The sequence below is a fragment of the Crassostrea angulata genome, chromosome 7, assembly GCF_025612915.1.
Source record: "Crassostrea angulata isolate pt1a10 chromosome 7, ASM2561291v2, whole genome shotgun sequence".
Lineage (NCBI taxonomy): Eukaryota > Metazoa > Mollusca > Bivalvia > Ostreida > Ostreidae > Magallana > Magallana angulata.
Window position 1 is genome coordinate 18,898,039 of NC_069117.1, and position 22,783 is coordinate 18,920,821.

Below are 22,783 nucleotides of genomic sequence, written 5' to 3' on the forward strand. Positions count from 1 at the left end.
TTTATTATTTAAATAAGCTTATCATCGTTACCTATCCTATCGCATTTGTAAAGTTTCTGTCATTTTAGTTGCAAAAGTTATTTTTTTCATTTGTCAGACTGCATGCACTGTTGAGTTGACCCCATATTGACCCTGTATAAACAATTTCTTATTAAATTTGTGTATTACATATGTAAGTAAGTGTAGACACTTATATTTTTTATATGAGTAATAATAGGAAGGAAGGAGTATTTCTTTCTTAATGTATTATAATGCATCAAATACAATGTAGGTCATGACCTTATGGGACTGCTCTGACCCCACGAAACAGGAAAATACAAAATATCTTCTAAAGTCATTATGATGCATCAACTGGTGTAAAGTACATTAATGACCCCCAGGTGTTGTCTTTAAACCCCCCCCCCCATCCCCCCCGCCTTTATGAAATAGGAAATGATATGATACGTACTGTATATTTTGTTAACTTAATCTGAGATCTGAGATCCTCATCCCTAAACCGTTTAATTTATTTTTGCTCTTTGTGTCATTGCGCGTAAAATTGTATTGTAAGATTATGCCCCCTTGGAAACACCCTGACATTTTAGAACTAGAAATAATAATGTATTTTATCTTATTCATATGTTATACAGTAGTGTTTGATCCATGTGGGTAATTCCTAGCCTAATGATGTCACTGCTTTGTTTAGGAGACTTTACAATTGCCCCAAATAGGTGAATACACATGGAAGTGATGCATATAACATTTTGTTTATAAATCTTAAAAATTGAATTAAGCAATTTCCAAAATGTTAATGTGAATCACGAGAGAAAAAGCAATCAAGAAATGATTTAAATTTGCTACTGTACACATGTAAGAATGTATTAAGAAGACTGAATCTTTATAAGCAGGTTAGATTGGGGGGGGATGAATGTGGAGTATAAACATTTATAATTTGAATCATTTATTGTTATTAATTAATTTTAACTTGTCAATGAATACTACTTATTGATCCCAAGGTAGAAATATGACCTCTGATCGTATCTCAATAGATCATTTGTCAATTATGCAAGGTGTAATGTAATTTTTTTTAAGAATAACATTTTTTACCAGTTTATAAAAGTTTTTAGACACCCAAATTATATTTTGATTTTAATAGATTTTTCGACAAGGAAGGGGGGGGGAGAGAGAGAGAGAGAACAGTTTACATTTGAGTTTGTTTGGGAGTGGGGGTTCCAAGTCATATATTTGACAATTTTTTAATGTAATTTAAAATAAGACTAAGCCATACTACAGTCATGAACATGAATAGTATAGAACAAAACACAAACTAATACATGTACATGTATATATACATAGGAAGTATTACAAAACAGATGATTGATCTATATCTTGGTTCTTATATTGAATCATATATCATGTACATATTATATTATTGTTTCTTTGTTCAAGGCATTTAAGATGGTATGTAGGTCATGATCCCAAGTGCTCTTCCTGAAATTATCAAATATCATAAAAACCATTGAGATCCCCACCTTAATCCAAAGATATTATTCCTCCTTAGGTCATGCAGGCGCATCAGATCATTATGGCATGTAAGTCATGACCCTAAGGGGTCATCCTGACCCCCTTAGAATCAGAAATTGTCAATTATCTTTAAATTATTGATGTTTGATGATCCTATCTCTATTTAATCTTTATTAATTATTAAGTCTCCTGAATGAAGTTTGGAGACTTATTGTTTTTGTACGGTTCTTAATACATGTACCGGTATATATTCTTCATCTTCTTTTTCTTCTTTCCCACTCTGAACTTGTTTCTCAGAGATGGCTGAACATAATTGTACAAAACTCTAGGATATGATAGGCCTGCAAATCTAGTTGTGCACCCTGGTTTGATTTTTCTCATTATGGGTTAGACAACCACTTTTCGGGGGAGGGGGGGGGTGTCAAAAGGGTGTGGGGTCTAACATTGAACCTTGTAGGAAGAATCATAGACTCTATTGTAAATGGTAACTTGAAAACGGACAAAGATAATAATAAAGGGTTTTCATAATCATATATTGGCTGTTACTGGCAATATATAGGGTTTATTAGATCTGACCCCTGGGGTCATCCCCACCCCCCAGGAATTTGAAATTACCATATATCTCAGAAACTGTTATAATCATGACCCCTAAACCATATATATTCATGTTTCAGATGTCAAGGGGCATCAAATGTTATGTAGGTCATGGGCCCTGTGGGTGGTCCTGATGCCCTCAAACAGCAAGTCCCTTAATATCTTCAAAACAGTTGAAATCCCCACCCTTAAACCATATATATTCTTGTTCCTTGTGTCAAGGGGCATCAAACGGTATGTAGGTCATGGGCCCCGGGGGTGGTCATGACCCCCCTTGAACAGGAAGTGCACGAATATCTCGAAAACGGTTGAGATCCCCACCCCTTAACCATATATATTCTTGATCCTTAAAGGGCATCAAAAGGTATGTACCGGTAGGTAATGGGCCTCAGGGTTAAAAATTTTTCAAAACCGTAATGCACATCTATGGAACAGTTCCTTTCATATCCCAAGATATGATGTGTCTATCCATTAAATCATAAAAGGAGTTCTAGGATCTATGTTTTTTTTAAAGTGATAAACGTCAATATTCTGCTACATTTTGACTCCCTGGATGAAATTTAAATTTTGAAAACCTTACTGCACATCTATAGAACAGTCCCTATCATATCCCAAGATATGATTGTCTATCCATTAAATCATAAGAGGAGCTCTTGGATCAATGTTTGTTTTTTTAGTGATAAACGTCAATTTTCTGCTACTATTTGACTCCCAGGATGAAATTTAAATTTTTAAAACCTTATTGCACATTTATAGGACAGCCCCAATTATATCCCAAGAGATGACGTAGCTACTCCAAAAGTTGTAAGAGGAGTTCTGGGAACCATATTTTTTTTGCCAAAAAACGTCATTTTTTGTTGCCCACTGATCCCCTTAATTAAAAAAAAAATTCTGGAACCTGATCATGCCTCAATATGACACCCCCAATCATATTCTAGAAGATCATTTGGCTACTGCTTAAAAAAAATGACGTTTTTTAAACCAGTTTTTTTGTAAAAAAACGTCATTTTTTAGCCATTAAATGACCCCCAGGACAAAATTGAAAATTCCGAAACCTTATTGCGCATCTATAGCATACCCTAAAACATATTCCAAAAGATGATTTGTCTACTTTTGAAAATGTAGGAGGAGTTCGAGGAAGAAGGTTTTTTGTGAAAAAACGTCATTTTTTACCAATTATTTGACCCCCAGGACTGACAGAGAATTTTTGAAACCTTTTTACAAAACAACATGATACCCCAAATCAAACTCCAAGAGTTCAGTTTGCTGGTTTATAAGATGTAAGAGCAGTTTGAGAAAGTAAAACGTGACAGACGGACGGACGGACGGACGGACGGACGGACAGACGGACGGACGGACGGAACAGGGTAACAACAATATACCCGAACTTTCTTTAGAAAGTGCGGGTATAACTATATCAATGAACATATTTATCTAATGACATTTTTATAATATAGCGAAAAAACAGTGTAATTCAAAAGATTAGATGTTTAGTTCAATTTTCAAACTTAACTATAGTTCCTTCTTCGAAATGAGGATAAAGATTTTGTTTATCATAAGAAAAGAAATCAATTTGTTTTCATTTTAATTATATCTTTCTGCCCACAATTTTTGTTTGTTTTTTTTTAAAAGGCCTTGCTAGTCCTCACGGAAGGAGATTTTCTTGTTTAAAAAAATATGGATAGTGGGAAAAACCCGATGCTTCGTTAAATCAGTCTCTTTTTTTCTTTTTATCTCCTTCTCACACACATTTTATTCACATCTGCCTACCAGGTGACCCATTGCGATACGTTTCCACTCATCGTCGTGTGGATATTTCATTATGTGTCGTGTGGATATGCTTCATGCATGCAGTATTTCTTACGTTGTTTTAGAACTAACATCTAATCATGTTATTAAAGTGCATGTTAATTTGTTTTTATAGAGAGATCTGTGCGAATGGTGTGGGTTTTTTTCTTCAAAGTGTTGTAGGTTTATATTTGCATTATTTAAATGGCATATTTTAAAATCTTTGATAATTTTTACCCAAATCAGATACTTAACATCTTAAGAGTATGAAATGTAGTTGCTATTAAATAACAAATACCAATCATATAATATATGCATTTCCCCTTCCTACGAGCTGAAAATCAAATTATATCGAATTCTTTTAATTATTAATTGCAAAATTCATCGTAAGGTAGCTTATATATTTCTTGAAGATATTTCCCTTATGATCGACTCTCTAGATCAAAGCTTTAATTTATGTTTAGTTGTCTAATATATTTGAAAATTTAAATTAACCTATGGTTTAAGTGAACTAAAATAATATATACTTGATATACTTTTAAGAGTTACTGTTTAAAATCAGTAAAAATTTCTTTATATCTTGTAAATAACTTAAATTTGAAAATCCTCTTTTGTTGTGAGGTGCAAAAATATTCAGTATTTTTCCTAGATCAAGCGATTTGCACACGGATGTATCTGTTAATTGCTATCTATGAAGGGTATTAAAGATAACATTGTGCTGATGTCAATCTAGTATCTATTATCAAGTTTAGCGATCTAATACAATTTTGAGGGAGAATAGCTGACTATAAAATCGTGCTTTACCCTTTCTCATTGGCTTAATAGCAATTTGATAAAAAAAAAAAGACAATTTATAGAAAATTTGAATTTCTAAGAGAGATAATAGAATTGCTTCAAGTTTTCTCATTTGATTTGTGGTAAATTGGTATCAAACCTCTACTTCTCACGTGTAAAAAGATGAATATACATAGTTTGGTAAATTCATTTTTACTAATCGTAGTTTCTTTAATGTAAGGTAATATCGTGGTATATTGAGGGATGTATCATCTTCTCGTGAAAAATACATGATGCAAACCCATACCGAGTTACACTTATGTTGAATGTTGAATCTTCCCCAATGCAAGTTATAACTAAACGTATATCATGCAGTGATATTTTTGTTACTCATTCCTAGAATTTGCGTTTGTAGACTATATACAATAACAATAACAATTGTTATTTACAATAGCAATTTACAATAACTGAGGACTGTCGTAACAGCACTGACACTGTAGGGATGGCATTTTACTAGTTTTGCTATTGCTTTGCTATTGCTTTGCTATTCAACATGAACTATGAGTAGTCTTCTAATTTTATTATTTGTAATGCGATGCTAATATTGCAATCAGATTAAAACATGATTTGAATACTGTCAAAAAGCTGAAAAAAGTCTTCCTTCTTTCATGAACTTTATTGTTTTAATCACATTAAAGTAGTTTATAGGAGCGGTGTTTCTTTGTTGATAACAATGTTGTTCCTATATTTATTGTATCTTTCAACGCTATTATCATGCGACTTTTTCATTTAAAATGTATATAACATTCAGTTTTTCGTTATCAGATTTCCCTGTTCAAATGCGCACAACATGCAAAATGTTTATCATATATATTTTTTCAAAGAGTAAAAATAGGGTATTGCTGTTCGATAATCGGCAGAACCTTGTCCATTAGAATGATTTATATCCAAATTATATAAGCCATGAGACTTTTCCTTTTGATTCTTTAAATAAAATAATTGTCATGCGATTAGGAAGAGTAAAAATTTATTTATTTTTTAGTAATTTTTTTTCTCTCAGTACATGTAGCAACAATTGTTTAGAGATCAATTCGTCATTTGCTGTTACAAGTATAAACAACGATCTTAATTGTATAAGAAATCCACGTAATTTCATTTCATGATACATTAAGTTTAAAATTTTTCACAAAAAACGCCTAAAATCTTTCGATAATAACAATTATTTTCTTGATTCGAAATTAACATACGACATGTTTTACTTGCTTTGTATCAATATGCACAAATATTGATATTTTTTCTGATTCTGTTTCGATTTTATTTTCAAAGTATATTTTCATGTTTTAAGTGCATGACACATATAAGATTTGAAACAGGGGATTGGTTGTATCCCTCCGTTATTTGAATACATTTCAATGTTCCTAGAGATTTTTTAAAATTTCATCTAAAAATTACAAAACGAAAATAATCAATGTTTACTATGGATCTAAAAATAGTTTCTTGTCTGTATTGGTGAAAAATTAGAACAGGGAAACATTTAGTTTAACCAAGAACAATTAAAATTTTATTATTGATCAACATTTAAGATATAACCATCAGAAAAGACAATCATAGAAAGTATCAAAATCGATATTTAAACTGTGCAAATGGAAAGTAATTAAAAAAAACAACGAGAACAAACCATCTACATGTACTTATAATGGGAACCCCCCCCCCTTTACACAAACAATTTAAATATACATACATTTTTCAAAACTTAGCTATTTACTTCTTTGCACCGTGGATTGCGAAATATTTGCAGTTTAAGCTTTGCATATAGTTGAAGTGGCACATTTAAAACAATTAAAAATGAAGAAGCATTCCGGGTTTACAAAATTTTTTTTAATTTTACAAATGGATTGAAAAATTACTCGATACATTCTCTTTCATCAATAATTTTAATTTAAAATTTTTGACTGATATTTCTGACCACCCAAGACCAAGGTAACGCCGATATCGTTTATATCTAATATAAATATGTAATGTAGATAAATGATTTTAAATATCTTACAAGACTTAACCGTGTAGCTCTGTTTTGTTACATTGAATGCAAAAACATTTTACGGCAAGTCAAAACATACTCGTCTAGTATTTGATTGACTTCTGATCATCATTTGGATCTGAAATAAAACCATTCTTTTTTCTTACAGTTTGTGTGCAACATATTCTACAATCAACTGATATTATGTTGATATTTTCATTGAGATTTGAAATCATTTCTTCCAAAAATTTAATTAAAAAATAATGATTGACACTCATACATCATACTTCGCAGTGTTTAATTGATATCAAATGTTCGGCAATTAAATTATTTGGATATTAACAAGAAACAAGGAAAAATGAGAGAGTTTCTTGGCATAGGAAAACTCAAATGTTAGATGAGTAAACTAACATTAACCGAGCACTCAATGCACTTTACTATCTCTGAACTAAAACCACTACATTGGATCATTCGGGAACTAATTGAAGTTCACACTTCATATAATTTTTGAAATTTTAAGAACCTTTAATAGTAATTCAAAACTTTATTTGAATACTAAGGCAGCAATTATAGTACATTTCATTGTATACGCATTGTTAGTAAATGAAAAGGCAGATGATTAATTGTGAATAGAAAGTGAAATGGTGAACAAAATCACAAGTATTGACCATGTTCTTAGTTTTTGATATTAAATAGGCACACTCACTAGCAACATTCATTAATATTCAGTTTTATTGAATAAGTAATTTTGACAAATATAAACAGTCTGATAAGTAGATAAAGTATACAAAAATGTTCCACAAAATCATTCAACAAACAAAATCAACTTCTCTGAAATTTGTCAAAACGTTATTGAGACAGAAGTTTTATAACGGAAGATTTATAAAATTGGTCTGTATCACAGTATCGGAGTCCTTTCAAGACGTTAAGACCCAAAGGAATCTTGAATGTTGACTCACTTCTATTCACGGTAAAGATAGTTACAATCATACACCCGCTGTCGTCCCCGTATAACACATTTCTTACAACACTCTCTTGAGACAGTCTAGGCCAGGACTCTTCACAAAAGGACCTGGTAAGGAATAGAAAGGCAAACCTGGACTTTGCTAGAACTTTTCTAAAGGTCTCCATCATTGTCGTGTCAAATAAGACAACTGAAATGTTTGTTTTATCTTTTGATTCTAGTATATTGGTTACGAGGTGTTCTTTGAATTCCAAAACATCTTTTGTGTCCTCTGTGGCATAGATTATCATAATGTCATGAATAATATTTTCTTCAGATAGATCTGCTAGATTTTGTACTTGTTTGATGTATATACTCATCAACTTATTGCTTATTGATATACTCACAGACGATTTTACAAGCGGAGAGAAACGCAAATATGTATACTGTGTACTTGTTTATATATCACAAAATTTAAAATTTAGAAAATTTTCTCATCATAGATTTTGCTGTACAGATATCAAAATGATTTCATCGCTCTTTTTACATGCTTTAACCCTAACCTATATGCGTAAGTATCTATTAAATCAGTTTACCCTAATATAAACAATGAGCTATATATATATCTTTATATAGAATTATGTATTGGGATAGATATAGGTGGGTGCAGTTTCTAATCCTTAATTGCGATTTTTTCCATTCACTTTTTTGCATTGTGATATGCAAATTATTTGCATTTAAAGCGTTAGTAGTAATGGCACATTGTAACATTTTAAGAAGGAATAAAATGAGGAAGAACTATTACGTGTTTTGATGTAGCTTTTTTATCTTAAAGATACAGAATGTTGTAAATATTTATCATAATTAGATAGTCGCATTTATCAATATATATTTTTTAATTTCAGGCCTTATGACAGATATTTCTAAGCAATCTTGATCAAAGTAACATTTATATTCCTTTATGTAAATAAATGTTTTTACATACATTTTAAAACTCAACCTTGTAGAGTGTTTGGTAAATTAATGCAAAAACTTTTCACATGAATAAATATAAAACTGTATTTATTTTTTTTCACTGTTGATCGTCACTTATAATTTGATCCTTAAAGCTGACATGAATTCATAAAAGCATTTGGTCACCATTTCGATCGCTCCTCTACTGCCACTGGGGTATATATACCGGTTGAGAAAGTTACGGTCGGTTGCTTTCCGATCGAGGCATGCACGTTGCACAGACTTCTAAATGCTTGAACTACACATTGTAGTAAAATGTAGTAATAGAGAATAAAGAAAACAACAGTCAATGAAATACAGTATTTATTTATTCTTTGAAAGGATGTCCAAGGTATCCGTATTATTTTGCAGACAGTTATGCCTTACTTGGCATGCATATCGAACACGTGTGTCGTTCATACGGAGTGCATAACGCCTGCATCTTCTTGAAAACCCCGGCGACACTACATCCAACACAGTAGCTAAATTATAGTAAATCCAAGAAAGTAACAACGTTTACATCCGTTCCTATAAAAACGCCCAGTTTCTAAAATCCATGCGATAATTGACATTGCTCGATCTGCCACAGTGTGTGGTTTGCGCATGTGCGATGTAATACACAGAAAAACGGTCTACAATTATCGAGGAATTTTCGAAGTATCTGCGCCTGGATTTCGGCCTGTCTGGTTTCGTCGTTTATTTGATATATCTTGCCAGTGCAGTGGTTGTCATATTATTTTTGTTCAAAACGCGTTTTTACAAGTCTCTTCGTCCAAGGTAACGTGTTCGGGTGTATGAAATTCCTGAATGCGGTGAAGCATAAAGAGTGCTCTCGGCCTTATAGAGGGGGTGTGTAGCAATGAGCAGAACAATAGAAATCGACAACTAATATGGCTGTAGTAAGAGATAAAAGGGAAATAATCGTATTTATTTATATTGCACGTCCTTATTACACAATTTGTACCGGATTTCAAAAGCTCGTCAATCAAATTGTTTGGATATTAATAGGAAGAAGTGGTTGAGAACGTTTCTTCGAATAGAAAAAACTTTAATGTTAGATGAATGAACTAGAATTATCTGACTCAATGCATTTCACAATTCCAGTAATGAAACCACTTCATTTGATCATTCGGAAGCGTATATCTGTAGGCGATCTGTATACAAAATATAGATGCATTTGAACACCACACCTTGTACAACTTTTGGAATTTCAAAACCTTTTGATAAAAATTTCTTTTTTTAAATAAAATCAAAGACACAATCAACAATTAGCAATCTAAATCATTATTATATACACGTTGTTAGTAAAAAAAAAAGTAAGATGATCATACATGAGGATATAATTAATAAATTCACATTTTAATTAAAGACCATGTCCGTAGTTTTCAATGTACTTATCAAGTACGTTGACTCACGCTCGCTCACAGTATTGTTTGTTTATTTTTTTATTTGTATTTTCGTACAAAAATTACAAATCGAAAATACTAAAATGTTTACTATGGATATAAAAATAATTTCTTGTACTGGTTAAAAATTAGAACAGGGACACATTTAGTTTAATCAAGAACACTCGTCATTTTATTAATGATCATTTATTCATTTATATCAATTGTAAAATTACCAAAAATACCCCTTTGGATCCCAATGCTCTTACAGACATGTAAACGCTCTAACCCATTGCGCTTCAATGTTAGGTAACATTATTTAGGGGGTAAATATTTAATTAATATTTAATATACTTTATTGTTTCATTATCTCAATAGGAAGTAAACATCACAATATGCAGGTGTCCTGTACCGCCTTAAAGCTGTTATTTACCTAATAAAATAGTGTAAGTGGATTTGAAGAATCGGTCATAAATATACATGCGTGTTACAAATAACTGATCTTTGAAGTTACGTACACAACACAGGTCTGCAAGTCTCATTAGCGGGCACTAGTTTTACCCAGCTCTTCGATTAGATGGGTTCACGTGTATACATACATGTCTGTGTTTTCCATATGCAGAAAAGGATTCGTTAAGATCAGCTAAAGGAATTCATTATTGTGTTTTAATTGGATTATCATTATGATGTTGACCAATATAGGTAAGCATAATACATGTAGTAGCAGTATAGCACAATATAATCAGATGCCAGCATACATAAGTTCTACTTTCACTTTCTAAATGTGATCTCCCTTTGACAGCATACTGTATCATCATCTTTTAATATTTAAATAAGCTTATCATTGTTACCTATCCTATTGCATTTGTAAAGTTTCAGTCACTTTAGTTGCAAAAGTTATTTTTTTCATTTGTCAGACTTCCACTATTGAGTTGACCCCATATTGACCCTGTATAAGCAATTTCTTATTAAATTTGTGTATTACATGTAAGTGTAGACACTTGTCATTTTTACATGAGTTATAATAAATAGGAAGGAGTATTTCTTTCTTAATGTATTATAATGCATCAAATACAATGTAGGTCATGACCTTATGGGACTGTTCGATCCGACCTCACGAAACAAGAAAATACAAAATATCTTCTAATGTCATTATGATGCATCAAATGGTGTAAAGTACATTAATGACCCCCAGGTGTTGTCTTTAACCCACCCCCCCCCCCCCCTTTATGAAATAGGAAATGATGATACACTGTATATTATATATTTTGTTAACTTCTGAGATCTTAGATCCTCATCCCTAAACCATATAATTTATTCTTGCTCTTTGTGTCATTGTGCGTAAAATTGTATATAGATTATCCCCCCTTGGAGACACCATGACATTCTAAAACTAGAAATAATAAAGTATTTTATCTTATTCATATGTTACAGTAGTTTTTGATCCATGTGGGTAATTCCTAGCCTAATGATGTCACTGCTTTGTTTAGGAGACTTTACAATTGCCCCAAATAGGCGAATACACACGCATATAACATTTTGTTTATAAATCTTAAAAATTGAATTAAGCAATTTCCAAAATGTTAAAGTGCATCGATCAGGAGAGAAAAAGCAATCAAGAAATGATTTTAAATTTGCTACTGTACACATATAAGAATGTATTAAGAAGACTGAATCTTTAGAACCTGGTTAGATTTGGGGGGGTGAATGTGGAGTATAAACATTTATAATTTGAATCATTTATTTTTATCAATTTTAACTTGTCAATGAATACTAGTTATTGATCCCAAGGTAGAAATATGACCTCTGATCATATCTCAATAGATCATTTGTCAAATATGCAAGGTGTAATGTAATTTTTTTTAAGAATAATATTTTTTCCCAGTTTATAAAAGTTTTTAGACACCCAAATTATATTTTGATTTTAATAGATCATTCGACAATTAAGGGGGGGGGGGGAGAACAGTTTATATTTGAGTTTGTATGGGAGTGGGGGTTCTAAGTCATATATTTGACAATTTTTAATGTAATTTGAAATAAGACTTAGCCAAACTAAAGTCATGAACATGAATAGTATAGAACAAAACACAAACTAATACATGTATATATACATAGGAAGTATTACAAAACATAGATGATTGATCTATATCTGGGTTCTTAAATTGAATCATGTATCATGTACATATTATATTATTGTTTCTTTGTTCAAGGCATTTAAGATGGTATGTAGGTCATGATCCCAAGTGCTCTTCCTGAAATTATCAAATATCATAAAAACCATTGAGATCCCCACCTTAATCCAAAGATATTATTCCTCCTTAGGTCATGGCGCATCAGATCATTATGGCATGTAAGTCATGACCCTAAGGGGTCATCCTGACCCCCTTAGAATCAGAAATTGTCAATTTAAATTATTGATGTTTGATGATCCTATCTCTATTTAATCTTTATTATTAAGTCTCCCAAATGAAATTTGGAGACTTATTGTTTTTGTACGGTTCATAATACATGTTATATTATTTTTCGTCCTCTTCTTTTTCTTCTTTCCCGCTCTGAACTTGTTTCTCAGAGATGGCTGAACAGAATTGTACAAAACTCTAGCTTATTTTGGGTTAGACAACCACTTTTCGGGGGGGGGGGGGGGGGGGTCTAACATTGAACCTTGTAGGAAGAATTGTAGACTCTATTGTAAATGGTAACTTGAAAACGGACAAAGATAATAATATAGGGTTTTCATAATCATATATTGTCTGTTACTGGCAATATAGAGGGTTTATTAGATCTGACCCCTGGGGTCACTCCCCCCCCCCCCCCAGGAATTTGAAATTACCATATATCCCAGAAATTGTTATAATCATGACCCCTAAACCATATATATTCATGTTTATGATGTCAAGGGGCATCAAATGTTATGTAGGTCATGGGCACTGTGGGGGGTCCTGACCCCCTCAAACAGCAAGTCCCTTAAAATCTTCAAAACAGTTGAGATCCCCACCCTTAAACCATATTTCTTGTTTCTTGTGTCAAGGGGCATCAAACGGTATGTAGGTCATGGGCCCCGGGGGTGGTCATGACCCCCTCGAACAGGAAGTGCACGAATATCTCGAAAACGGTTGAGATCCCCACCCCTTAACCATATATATTCTTGATCCTTAAAGGGCATCAAAAGGTATTTAGGTAATGGGCCTCAGGGTTAAATTCAATTTTTCAAAACCGTAATGCACATCTATGGAACAGTTCTTATCATATCCCAAGATATGATGTGTCTATCCATTAAATCATAAAAGGAGTTCTAGGATCTATGTTTTTTTTGAAGTGATAAACGTAAATTTTCTGCTATTTTTTGACTCCCTGGATAAAATTAAAATTTTTAAAACCATATACTGCACATCTATAGAACAGTCCCTATCATATCCCCAGATATGATGTGTCTATCCATTAAATCATAAGAGGAGTCCTTGGATCTATGGGTTTTTTTTAGTGATAAACGTCAATTTTCTGCTTCTATTTGACTCCCTGGATAAAATTTAAATTTATAAAACGTTATTGCACATCTATAGGACAGCCCCAATTGTATCCCAAGAGATGACGTAGCTACTCCAAAAGTTGTAAGAGGAGTTCTGGGAACCATTATTTTTTTGCAAAAAAACGTCATTTTTTGTTGCCCACTGATCCCCTTAATAAAAAAAAAAATTGCTGGTTTATAAGATGTAAGAGCAGTTTAAAAAAGTAAAACGTGACAGACTGACGGACGGACAGACGGACGGACAGACGAACGGACGGAACAGGGTAACAACAATATACCCGAACTTTCTTTAGAAAGTGCGGGTATAATAAATAGAATAATCATTTTGTACCATATTTATTTAATAAGTGATAAAATCCCTCCTCACCAACACACAATTAAAATACACAAATATGTATATACATGTAATATTTTATCAAAATCTTTTTCCATTCACTTTTTTGCATCGTGATATGCAAATTATTTGCATTTAAAGCGTTAGTAGTAAGGCACATTGTAACATTTTAAGAAAGAATAAAATGAGGAAGAACTTTTACGTGTTTTGATGTAGCTTTTTTATCTTAAAGATAAAGAAGGTTGTAAATATTTATCATAATTAGACTAGTCGCATTTATCAATATAAAGTAAACACGCTTATAACAAGGCCAGGGACGGCCAATTTAACTTCGTTATAAGCGTTTACAACATGAAATAGAGACTTGGGGAATGAAATTCACTTCGCTGTAAGCGTAAATTCATTATAAGCGTGTTCGCTGTAACCGTGTTTTACTGTATTTTTTTTAATTTCAGGCCTTATGACAGATATTTCTAAGCAATCTTGATCAAAGTAACGTTTATATTACTTTATGTAAATAAATGCTTTTTACATATATTTTAAAACTCAACCTTGTAGAGTGTTTGGTAAATAAATGCAAAACCTGTTCACATAAATAAATAAAAAAATGTATTTATTTTTTTTACTGTTGATCGTCACTTATACTTTGATTCTTAATAAACCCTTCATTCTATACAAGTTGTAGTATAAAAATATTCTACATCAACGATATGGATTTTTCTTATTGACGTATGAACTCGAACAACAATCAAGATCATCACACTTACATCATTTAATGAACCAACGTCAATCAAATTGTTTGGATATTAACATGAAGAAGGGGGATGAGAACGTTTCTTCGAATAGAAAAACTTAAATGTTAGATGAACAAACTAGAATTATCTGACTCAATGCACTTCACAATTCCAGTAATGAAATCACTTCATTTGATCATTCGGTAACGTATATCTGTAGGCGATCTGTATACAAAACATAAATGCCTTTGAAGAACACACCTTGTACAACTTTTGGAATTTCAAAACCTTTTGATAAAAAAAATTTTTTTATATAAAATATTAAAAACATAATCAACAATTAACAATCTTAATTATTATTATATACACGTTGTTAGTAAAAGAAGAATAAGATGATCAAACATGAGGATATGATTAATAAATTCACATCTTAATTAAAGACCATGTTTCTAGTTTTTATTGTACTTATCAAATACGATGACTCACACTCGCTCACAGTATTGTTTATTTATTTATTTATTCATTTATTTGTATTTTTACAAGTAAATAACAGCAAAATGTTAATTATTGATGGTTTGAAGAGAACTTAAGGAGGTATGGGACATCTGTCATTATTTTGTTTGGATTAAAGTACATTAACATTAAAACACTTTTATCGATTAAGAAATTTTTTGGAAATGTAAAAATTTTAAAATCCCCAGCGGGACTCGAACTCATGACGTACAGATTCGTAGTGAAACCTCTAATCTACTGCGCTACGAAGCTACATGACAATTATGGGAAGAGGACTTTCTTAGAGAGACGATAAAATTGTTTTACGTTTTCATACATAATGAAGCCTTGTTTCTGAATTTGAAGATGCGGTTTGCCCGAAAAGTACATTAGCAAGAAACTGAAATATCGATCACTTTCTGAATTAGTATTTAAGTTAATAGTCGTAATTATTGAAAATTTAATTATTATAGTTAATGTCCTTCTCAGGTGCCCTCCACTGGTAAAAGGAAAATAAAAGTTGGTACATGGATCTTTGATAATCACATGATATCTACTTTGATTTGTCGTATATTGCTATCAAACCTCTACCTCTAACTTGTGAAAGGGTAAATATACATAGTATGGTTAATTCATTTTTACCAATGGTATTGTTCTTAAAATTTCTTTAATTTAAGGTGGTATCGAAGTATATGTAGGGATGTATAATTTTCTCTTAAAAAATACATGATGCAAATCCGTACTGAGTTACACTAATGATATTTGGTTTCAAAATTGTTGAATTTTCCTCAATGCAAGTTATCACTAAACATATATGATACAATGATATTTTTGTTACTCATTCCTAGTATTTCCATTTGTAGACTATGTATGTAATAACCGAGGACTGTCGTAACAGCACTGACACTTTAGGGATGGCATTTTACTAGTTCACCAGCCTTGGGCAGTCTTCTAAATGTATCAAAACATACAATAAATAAGATTACAATAAACATAATTGCATAATCGACGTACGTCTTGACTCTCGGTACATTTTTTCATATTTTCTCTGTAATGACAAAACAAATATACTCTACACTATCTTTATTACTACATTAACATTCATAAAACTGTGCCAGGTTTCTTTGTAAATGAAGTCTAAATTTTGTGCAGTCATCAGAAATTGATGCAACACAAATCAAACAAGTCTTTTACATTTTAATTCAATGAAAGGACATTTTTAATGACTGAAAAATCTGTAAACGAATGTTACATGGACTTATTATGACTTCTTATGCCACTTGTGTAACTTGTTGTCTATATTATTTACCGTGTGATTCACACAAAGTTAACCAGAATCAGTATGTCGAAGGGTTGTATTCGAACATATGATTGTATTCTAATCATAATTGCGGGATTAAGCTTGGTTGCAATGCGATCCTAATATTGCAATCAGATATCAAAAGCATGATTTGAATAATATCAAAAAGTTAAAACAACTTCTACTTTCTTTATGTACTTTATAGCTTTTAAACACATTATAGTAGTTATTAGGAGAGTGTTTATTTGTCGATAACAACGTTATTTTGATATTTATTGTATCTCTCAAGGATATTATCATCCGACGTTTTCAATAAACATGTATATTAAATTCAGTTTTGCGTCAGAAGATTTCACTGTTCAAATAAGCACAACATCCAAATTGTTGATCATATATATTCTTTCGTAGAGTAAAAATAGTTAATTGCTGTTAAATAATCAACAAAACTTTGCCCATGAGAATTATTTATATCTAAATTATAAAAGCCATGAGAGTTATACTTTTAACTCTTTAAATAGAATATTGCTCATGACACTTAGAAAGAGTAAACAGCTATGTTTTGAAATCCGATTTATTTTTTCTCTCTGAACAATATATATACATGTAGCAGCAACGATTTAGAGACCTATTCGTCATTTGCTGTTATGAACAACAATCCAAATTGTATAAGAAATCCACGTAATTTCAGTTCATAATACCTTAAGTTTAAAATTCTTCACAAAAACGCCTAAAATCTTTCGATAAGAATAATTATTTTCTTGATTCGAAATTAACATACGACATGTTTTACTTGCTTTGTATCAATATGCACAAATAGTGATGTTTTTATTCTGATTCTGTTTAGATTTTATTTTTAAGTATACTTTTATGTTTAAAAGGGGCATGGTCACGATTTTGGTCAAAAATTATTTTTCCGATTTTAATGTGTACGATGCTTCAGTAAGGCATTTTCAATAGGCAACTAGAATTTGAGTGTCATTTGTTGAGTTATGAGCCAGTTACAGAGCTTACAATTCTTCGCTATGTAAACAAAGCTTTTGTTTACATTTTGAAAGTTGAAGTGAAAATTCCCGTTTTAGACCAACAGTGAATGTGTTAATCGTTAGGAACTGTTTATTTATACTTAAAATTAATTTCAAAAAATAGACAAATCAGCTTGAAAAAGAATTTTTACTGGTATATTGAACCTATGTAAACAAAAACAGGGCACGAGCCTTTTTTACATGACGAAGAATTGCGAGCCCTGTATCTTGCTTAAAACTCAACCACTGGCACACAAATTTCATCTGATCACTAGGAAGGCATTTCCAAAGCATTGTAAATAATAAAAACAGAAAAATAAAATTTGACCAAAATCCTGACCATGCACCCTTAAGTATATGACACATGCACATGTAGGATTTGATACAGGGGATTGGTTGTATATCTCTGATATTTGAAGACATTTGAATGTTCCTAGAGGTTTTCAAAAACTCATCTAAAAATTACAAAACAAAATAATCAATGTTTACTACGGCTCTAAAAATAGTTTTTTGCCTGTACTGGTTAGAACAGGGAAACATTTAGCCTAACCATGAACAATCATAATTTTATTAATGATCATATTTAAAGATATAAACATAAAAAAAACAATCACGGAAAGTGTCAAAATCAATATTTAAACTATGGGAAGTAAATTTAAAAAACGACAACGATAACATCCCTTCTGTGTTTAAATAAACAATTGTATAACCCCCTCCCCTACGCACACATACAATTCAAATATATACACATATTATTTGATAAAAAAAAACTGGCTTTACACATTTTTGCACCGTGGATTGCGAAAGATTTGAAGAATCATCGCTTATTATTGGATCTGAAATAAAACCATTATTTTTCAACAGCTTGTGTGCAACATATTCTACAATCAACTGATAATATGTTGATATTTTCATTGAGATTTGAATTCATTTCTCCCCAAAATCGAATTAAACAAAATAATTAACACCCATACATCACATTGGATATTAACAGGAAGCGAGGAAAAATTAAAACTTTTCTTGGAATAGGAAAACTCTAATGTTGGATGAATAAACTAACATTATCCGAGCACTCAATACACTTGACAATCCCTGAACTAAAACCACTTCATTGAATCATTCGGGAACTGATTCCTGAAGGCGATATGTATATAAAGTATATAAATTCCACACTTAAAAAATTTTTTGAAATAAAAAAAAACCTTTTAACAATAATTCAAAACCTCTTTTTGAATACGCAGTCAGCAATTAAGTGCATCCTTAATTTCATTGTATGTGCATTGTTAGTAAATGAAAAGTTTGACGACCACTTGAAATATTTAACAACATCACAAGTAACGACAATCTCCCTGGTTTTCCATATAATAATCAAAAAGGCACACTTACTTACAAAATTCATTTATATTCATTTTTTGTATAAATAATTTCGACAAATATAAACAGTCTGATAAGTAGATTAATTATACAGAAATAATCCCCAAAAGCATTCAACAAAGTCAACTTCCCGGAAATCTATCAAACCGTTATTGAAACAGAAGTTTGATAACAGAAGCTTTATAAAATTGGTCTCTATCACAGTATCGGAGTCCTTTTAAGACGTTAAGACCCAAAGGAATCTTGAATGTCGACTCACTTCTATTCACGGTCAAGATAGGTACAATTATACACTCACTTTCATCCCCGTATAACACATTTCTTACAACACTCTCTTGAGACAGTCTAGGCCAGGACTCTTCACAAAAGGATCTAGTGAGAAATAGAAAGGCAAACCTGGACTTTGTGAGAGCTTTTCTAATGTTCTCCATCATTGTGGTGTCAAATGATACAAGTGAAATGTTTGTTTTGTCTTTTGATTCTAGTACATCGGTGACAAGGTGTTCCTTGAATTCCAAAACACCTTGAAAATCTTCTTTGTCGTGAATTATCATAATGTCATAAATAATATCCTCTTCAGCTAGATATGTTGGATTCTGTACCAGTTTGATGTCCATACTTATCAACTTATCGCTTATTGATTTACTCACCGACCAGTTGTACTGAAACGCAAGTGTGTTTAGTGTGAACCTATTTATATATCACAAAACTGAGATATAGAAAATTTTCTCATCACATATTTGTTGCACAATATCAAACTGATATCAATGTTCTTTTTCAGCGCTTTAACCCAAACCTTGATACGTAAGTATCTATTGGGTTAGTTTACCCTAATTAAACAATGAGCTATATATAGATCTATGAATAGAATTTTATATTGGGATATTTATAGATGGGTGCAGTTTCTGAACCTTAATTGCAACATCAAGCGATTAGAAATTACACGTACATGACAAACACATGTTCGAAATATTTTTTCAAACAACACAATGCACATTCCAGATCGGAATTTTTTTTATTTCGATTTTGTTTTCTTTTGTTTGTTTAGGTTCTTTTTTTTAATCAATCTTTTTATTTATTTTTTTCTGGTAACAGCTGAGATTGTTAAACAAGAACAATATTTTAATTATCAATATGTTCAATATATAGACATCAAACTGGTAGATCTGTGTAATCACATATCTAATTTACAAATATCAACCCGATATCATCGTTCTTTTTATACCTGCAAACTTATTTTTCTTTTATGTTAACTTACCCTAAATTTAGCAAAATAAAAAAAACGTGTAAATGAGTAAAAATAAATAAACGTTGTCGTTGTTTTCTCTAATATGGTATGTAATAGGTTTTTAAAAAATCCATGGTTAGAGTAGTTAATCACGCTTCCGCGTATTTAATCCCCACTCGAATTGTTTGAAAGGTAGTAAAGGCATACTTAACCACCAGCGTAAATAGCTACTTTTACAGTCTCAAAAAATTATAATATTACGATACATCACAGTCTTTGGCTGATATAAAATATAGTTACATTTGATTTAACTGTTCAACACATCTTTCTCTTCTACGAATAGACAATTGTTTGTGAACAGAATGACATTGTGAAAAAAATCAGTTAAACTGGTTAAGAATACAAAATTGCAATTAATCAGCCGTAAATATTTTATGTACAGAATATTTTACAACATATTTTAATTACTGCATTATTCGGTGCACATCTTTTTAGAATTGCGGTCTTAACTGTTCTATGGCATACAGAACTTCAATCTTAACGTTAAAAGCTAGATGTAAATCACAAGGTTTTTTGATTGTGAATTTAAAATTATTGTTGTAATTAACTGCCCTGCCCTGCGCTGCTTCTTGAGCGAAAATTTTTAATAAAAATGTGGCATGCATTATATTATAATTTTATTTTTAGAAAATGATACATCTGAAATATTCCTTTCCTTTCAAGCACAAGGTCCAAATGTTTATCATATATATTCTTTAATATATAAATATAGTCAATATCTGATATAATATCATCAAAATCTTGTTACAGAGAAAGATTTGCGGGAAAAAAAGACAATAACGAACCGCCAGCCATCTCAAAAATCCATAAAACGAAATAAAAATTCACGTTTATATCATAAAAAAAACCCAGGAATATGTTTTATTTCTGGCACTTTAAATCAAATATTTCTCATAACACGATGAGATAGTGATATTAAAAATGTTATGAAATTTAATATATTTTTGCTCGAATAAACCGTAAAGATGTATAGTCGTTTTATATTGCGACGAACACAACAGAAATCTACTTTATTTCTTGACTGTCAGATCGAATCTTTGATTGACATCGATCATATCATGCTTCACCGTTTAGGGATGCAATAATCATTGAATGATTAATATTCACATATTAACTTATATCATATCTTTTATCAAGAATATTTTTTCAGCAGAAATAAATGAACGCCATTTCCAGCTGTGGGAAAGTTTTTGTTGATTGATTTACATTGCAATGTTCCTAGGGGTTTAAAAAAAAAACTCGTCTAAAAATGATAAAACGAAAATAAATAATGTTTACTTTTGATCTAGAAATAGTTTCTTGTAATTGATAAAAAAAAAGATGGGGGGGGGGGGGAAGGAAAAAAAATTACCAAAAGAAGACTTGTAATTTTATAATGATAAATCAAACACATATAAGCATTAGAAAATAAAATCACAGAAAGTGTCAAAATTAAGATTTACCTATGCATATTAAATGTAAAATAAATAAATACAATAATCATATGGTGCCATATTTATTTAATAAGTAATAAAATCCCCCTCTCCAACACACAATTAAAATACCCGTGTATGTATATATATGTAATGCTGTATCAAAATCTTTTTCCATTAATTTTTTGCACCGTGATATGCAAATTGTTTGCATTTAAAGCGTTAGATGTAATGGCACAATGTAACACTTTAAGACGGAATAAACTAATGAAGAAGTAGTACGTGTTTTGATGTAGCTTTTTTATCTTAAAGATACAGAAGGTTGTGAATAATTATCATAATTAGACTAGTCCCTGTTATATATATATATATATATATATATATATATATATATATATATATATATATATATATATATATATTTATATATATATATATATATATATATGTATTAAATTTCAGGCCTTATGAGATATTTCTAAGCAATCTTGATCAAAGTAACGATTATATTACTTTATGTAAATAAATGTTTTTTACATATATTTTAAAACTCAACCTTGTAGAGTGTTTGGTAAATAAATGCAAAAACTGTTCACATAAATAAATAAAAAACTGTATTTATCTTTTTTACTGTTGATCGTCACTTATAATTTGATCCTTAATAAACTCTTCATTCTATACATGTTAGTATAAAAATATTCTACATCAACGATATAGATTTTTCTTATTGACGTATGAACTCATTTTTCCAAAATTGAACTAGAATCATGATTATCACACTTACATCATTTAATGAACCAATGACGTTTAACTTACACAAACAATATTAGTCATATTTATTAATATTGCACGTCCTTATTACGCAATTTGTAGCGGATTTCAAAAGCTCGTCAATCAAATTGTTTGGATATTAACAGGAAGAAGGGGGATGAGAATGTTTCTTTGAATAGAAAAACTTTAATGTTAGATGAACAAACTACATTTATCTGACTCAATGCACTTCACAATTCCAGTAATGAAACCACTTCATTTGATCATTCGGAAACGTATATCTGTAGGCGTTCTGTATACAAAACATAAATGCCTTTGAACACCACACCTTGTACAACTTTTGGAATTTCGAAACCTTTTGATAAATATCCTTTTTTTTAAATATCAAAAACACAATCATCAATTACCAATCTAAATTATTATTATGTACACGTTGTTAGTAAAAGAAAAGTAAGATGATCATACATGAGGATATAATTAAAAAAATTCACATCTTAATTAAAGACCATGTCCCTAGTTTTCAATGTACTTCT

General features: G+C 31.0%; 1 long non-coding RNA gene across 1 annotated transcript in view; it reads left to right on the top strand.

Moving 5' to 3' along the window:
* Positions 1 to 22,783, top strand: part of LOC128192036 (uncharacterized) — an 88,207-nt gene that overhangs the window by 1,603 nt on the left and 63,821 nt on the right. The gene's annotated exons all lie outside the window — the stretch shown is intronic.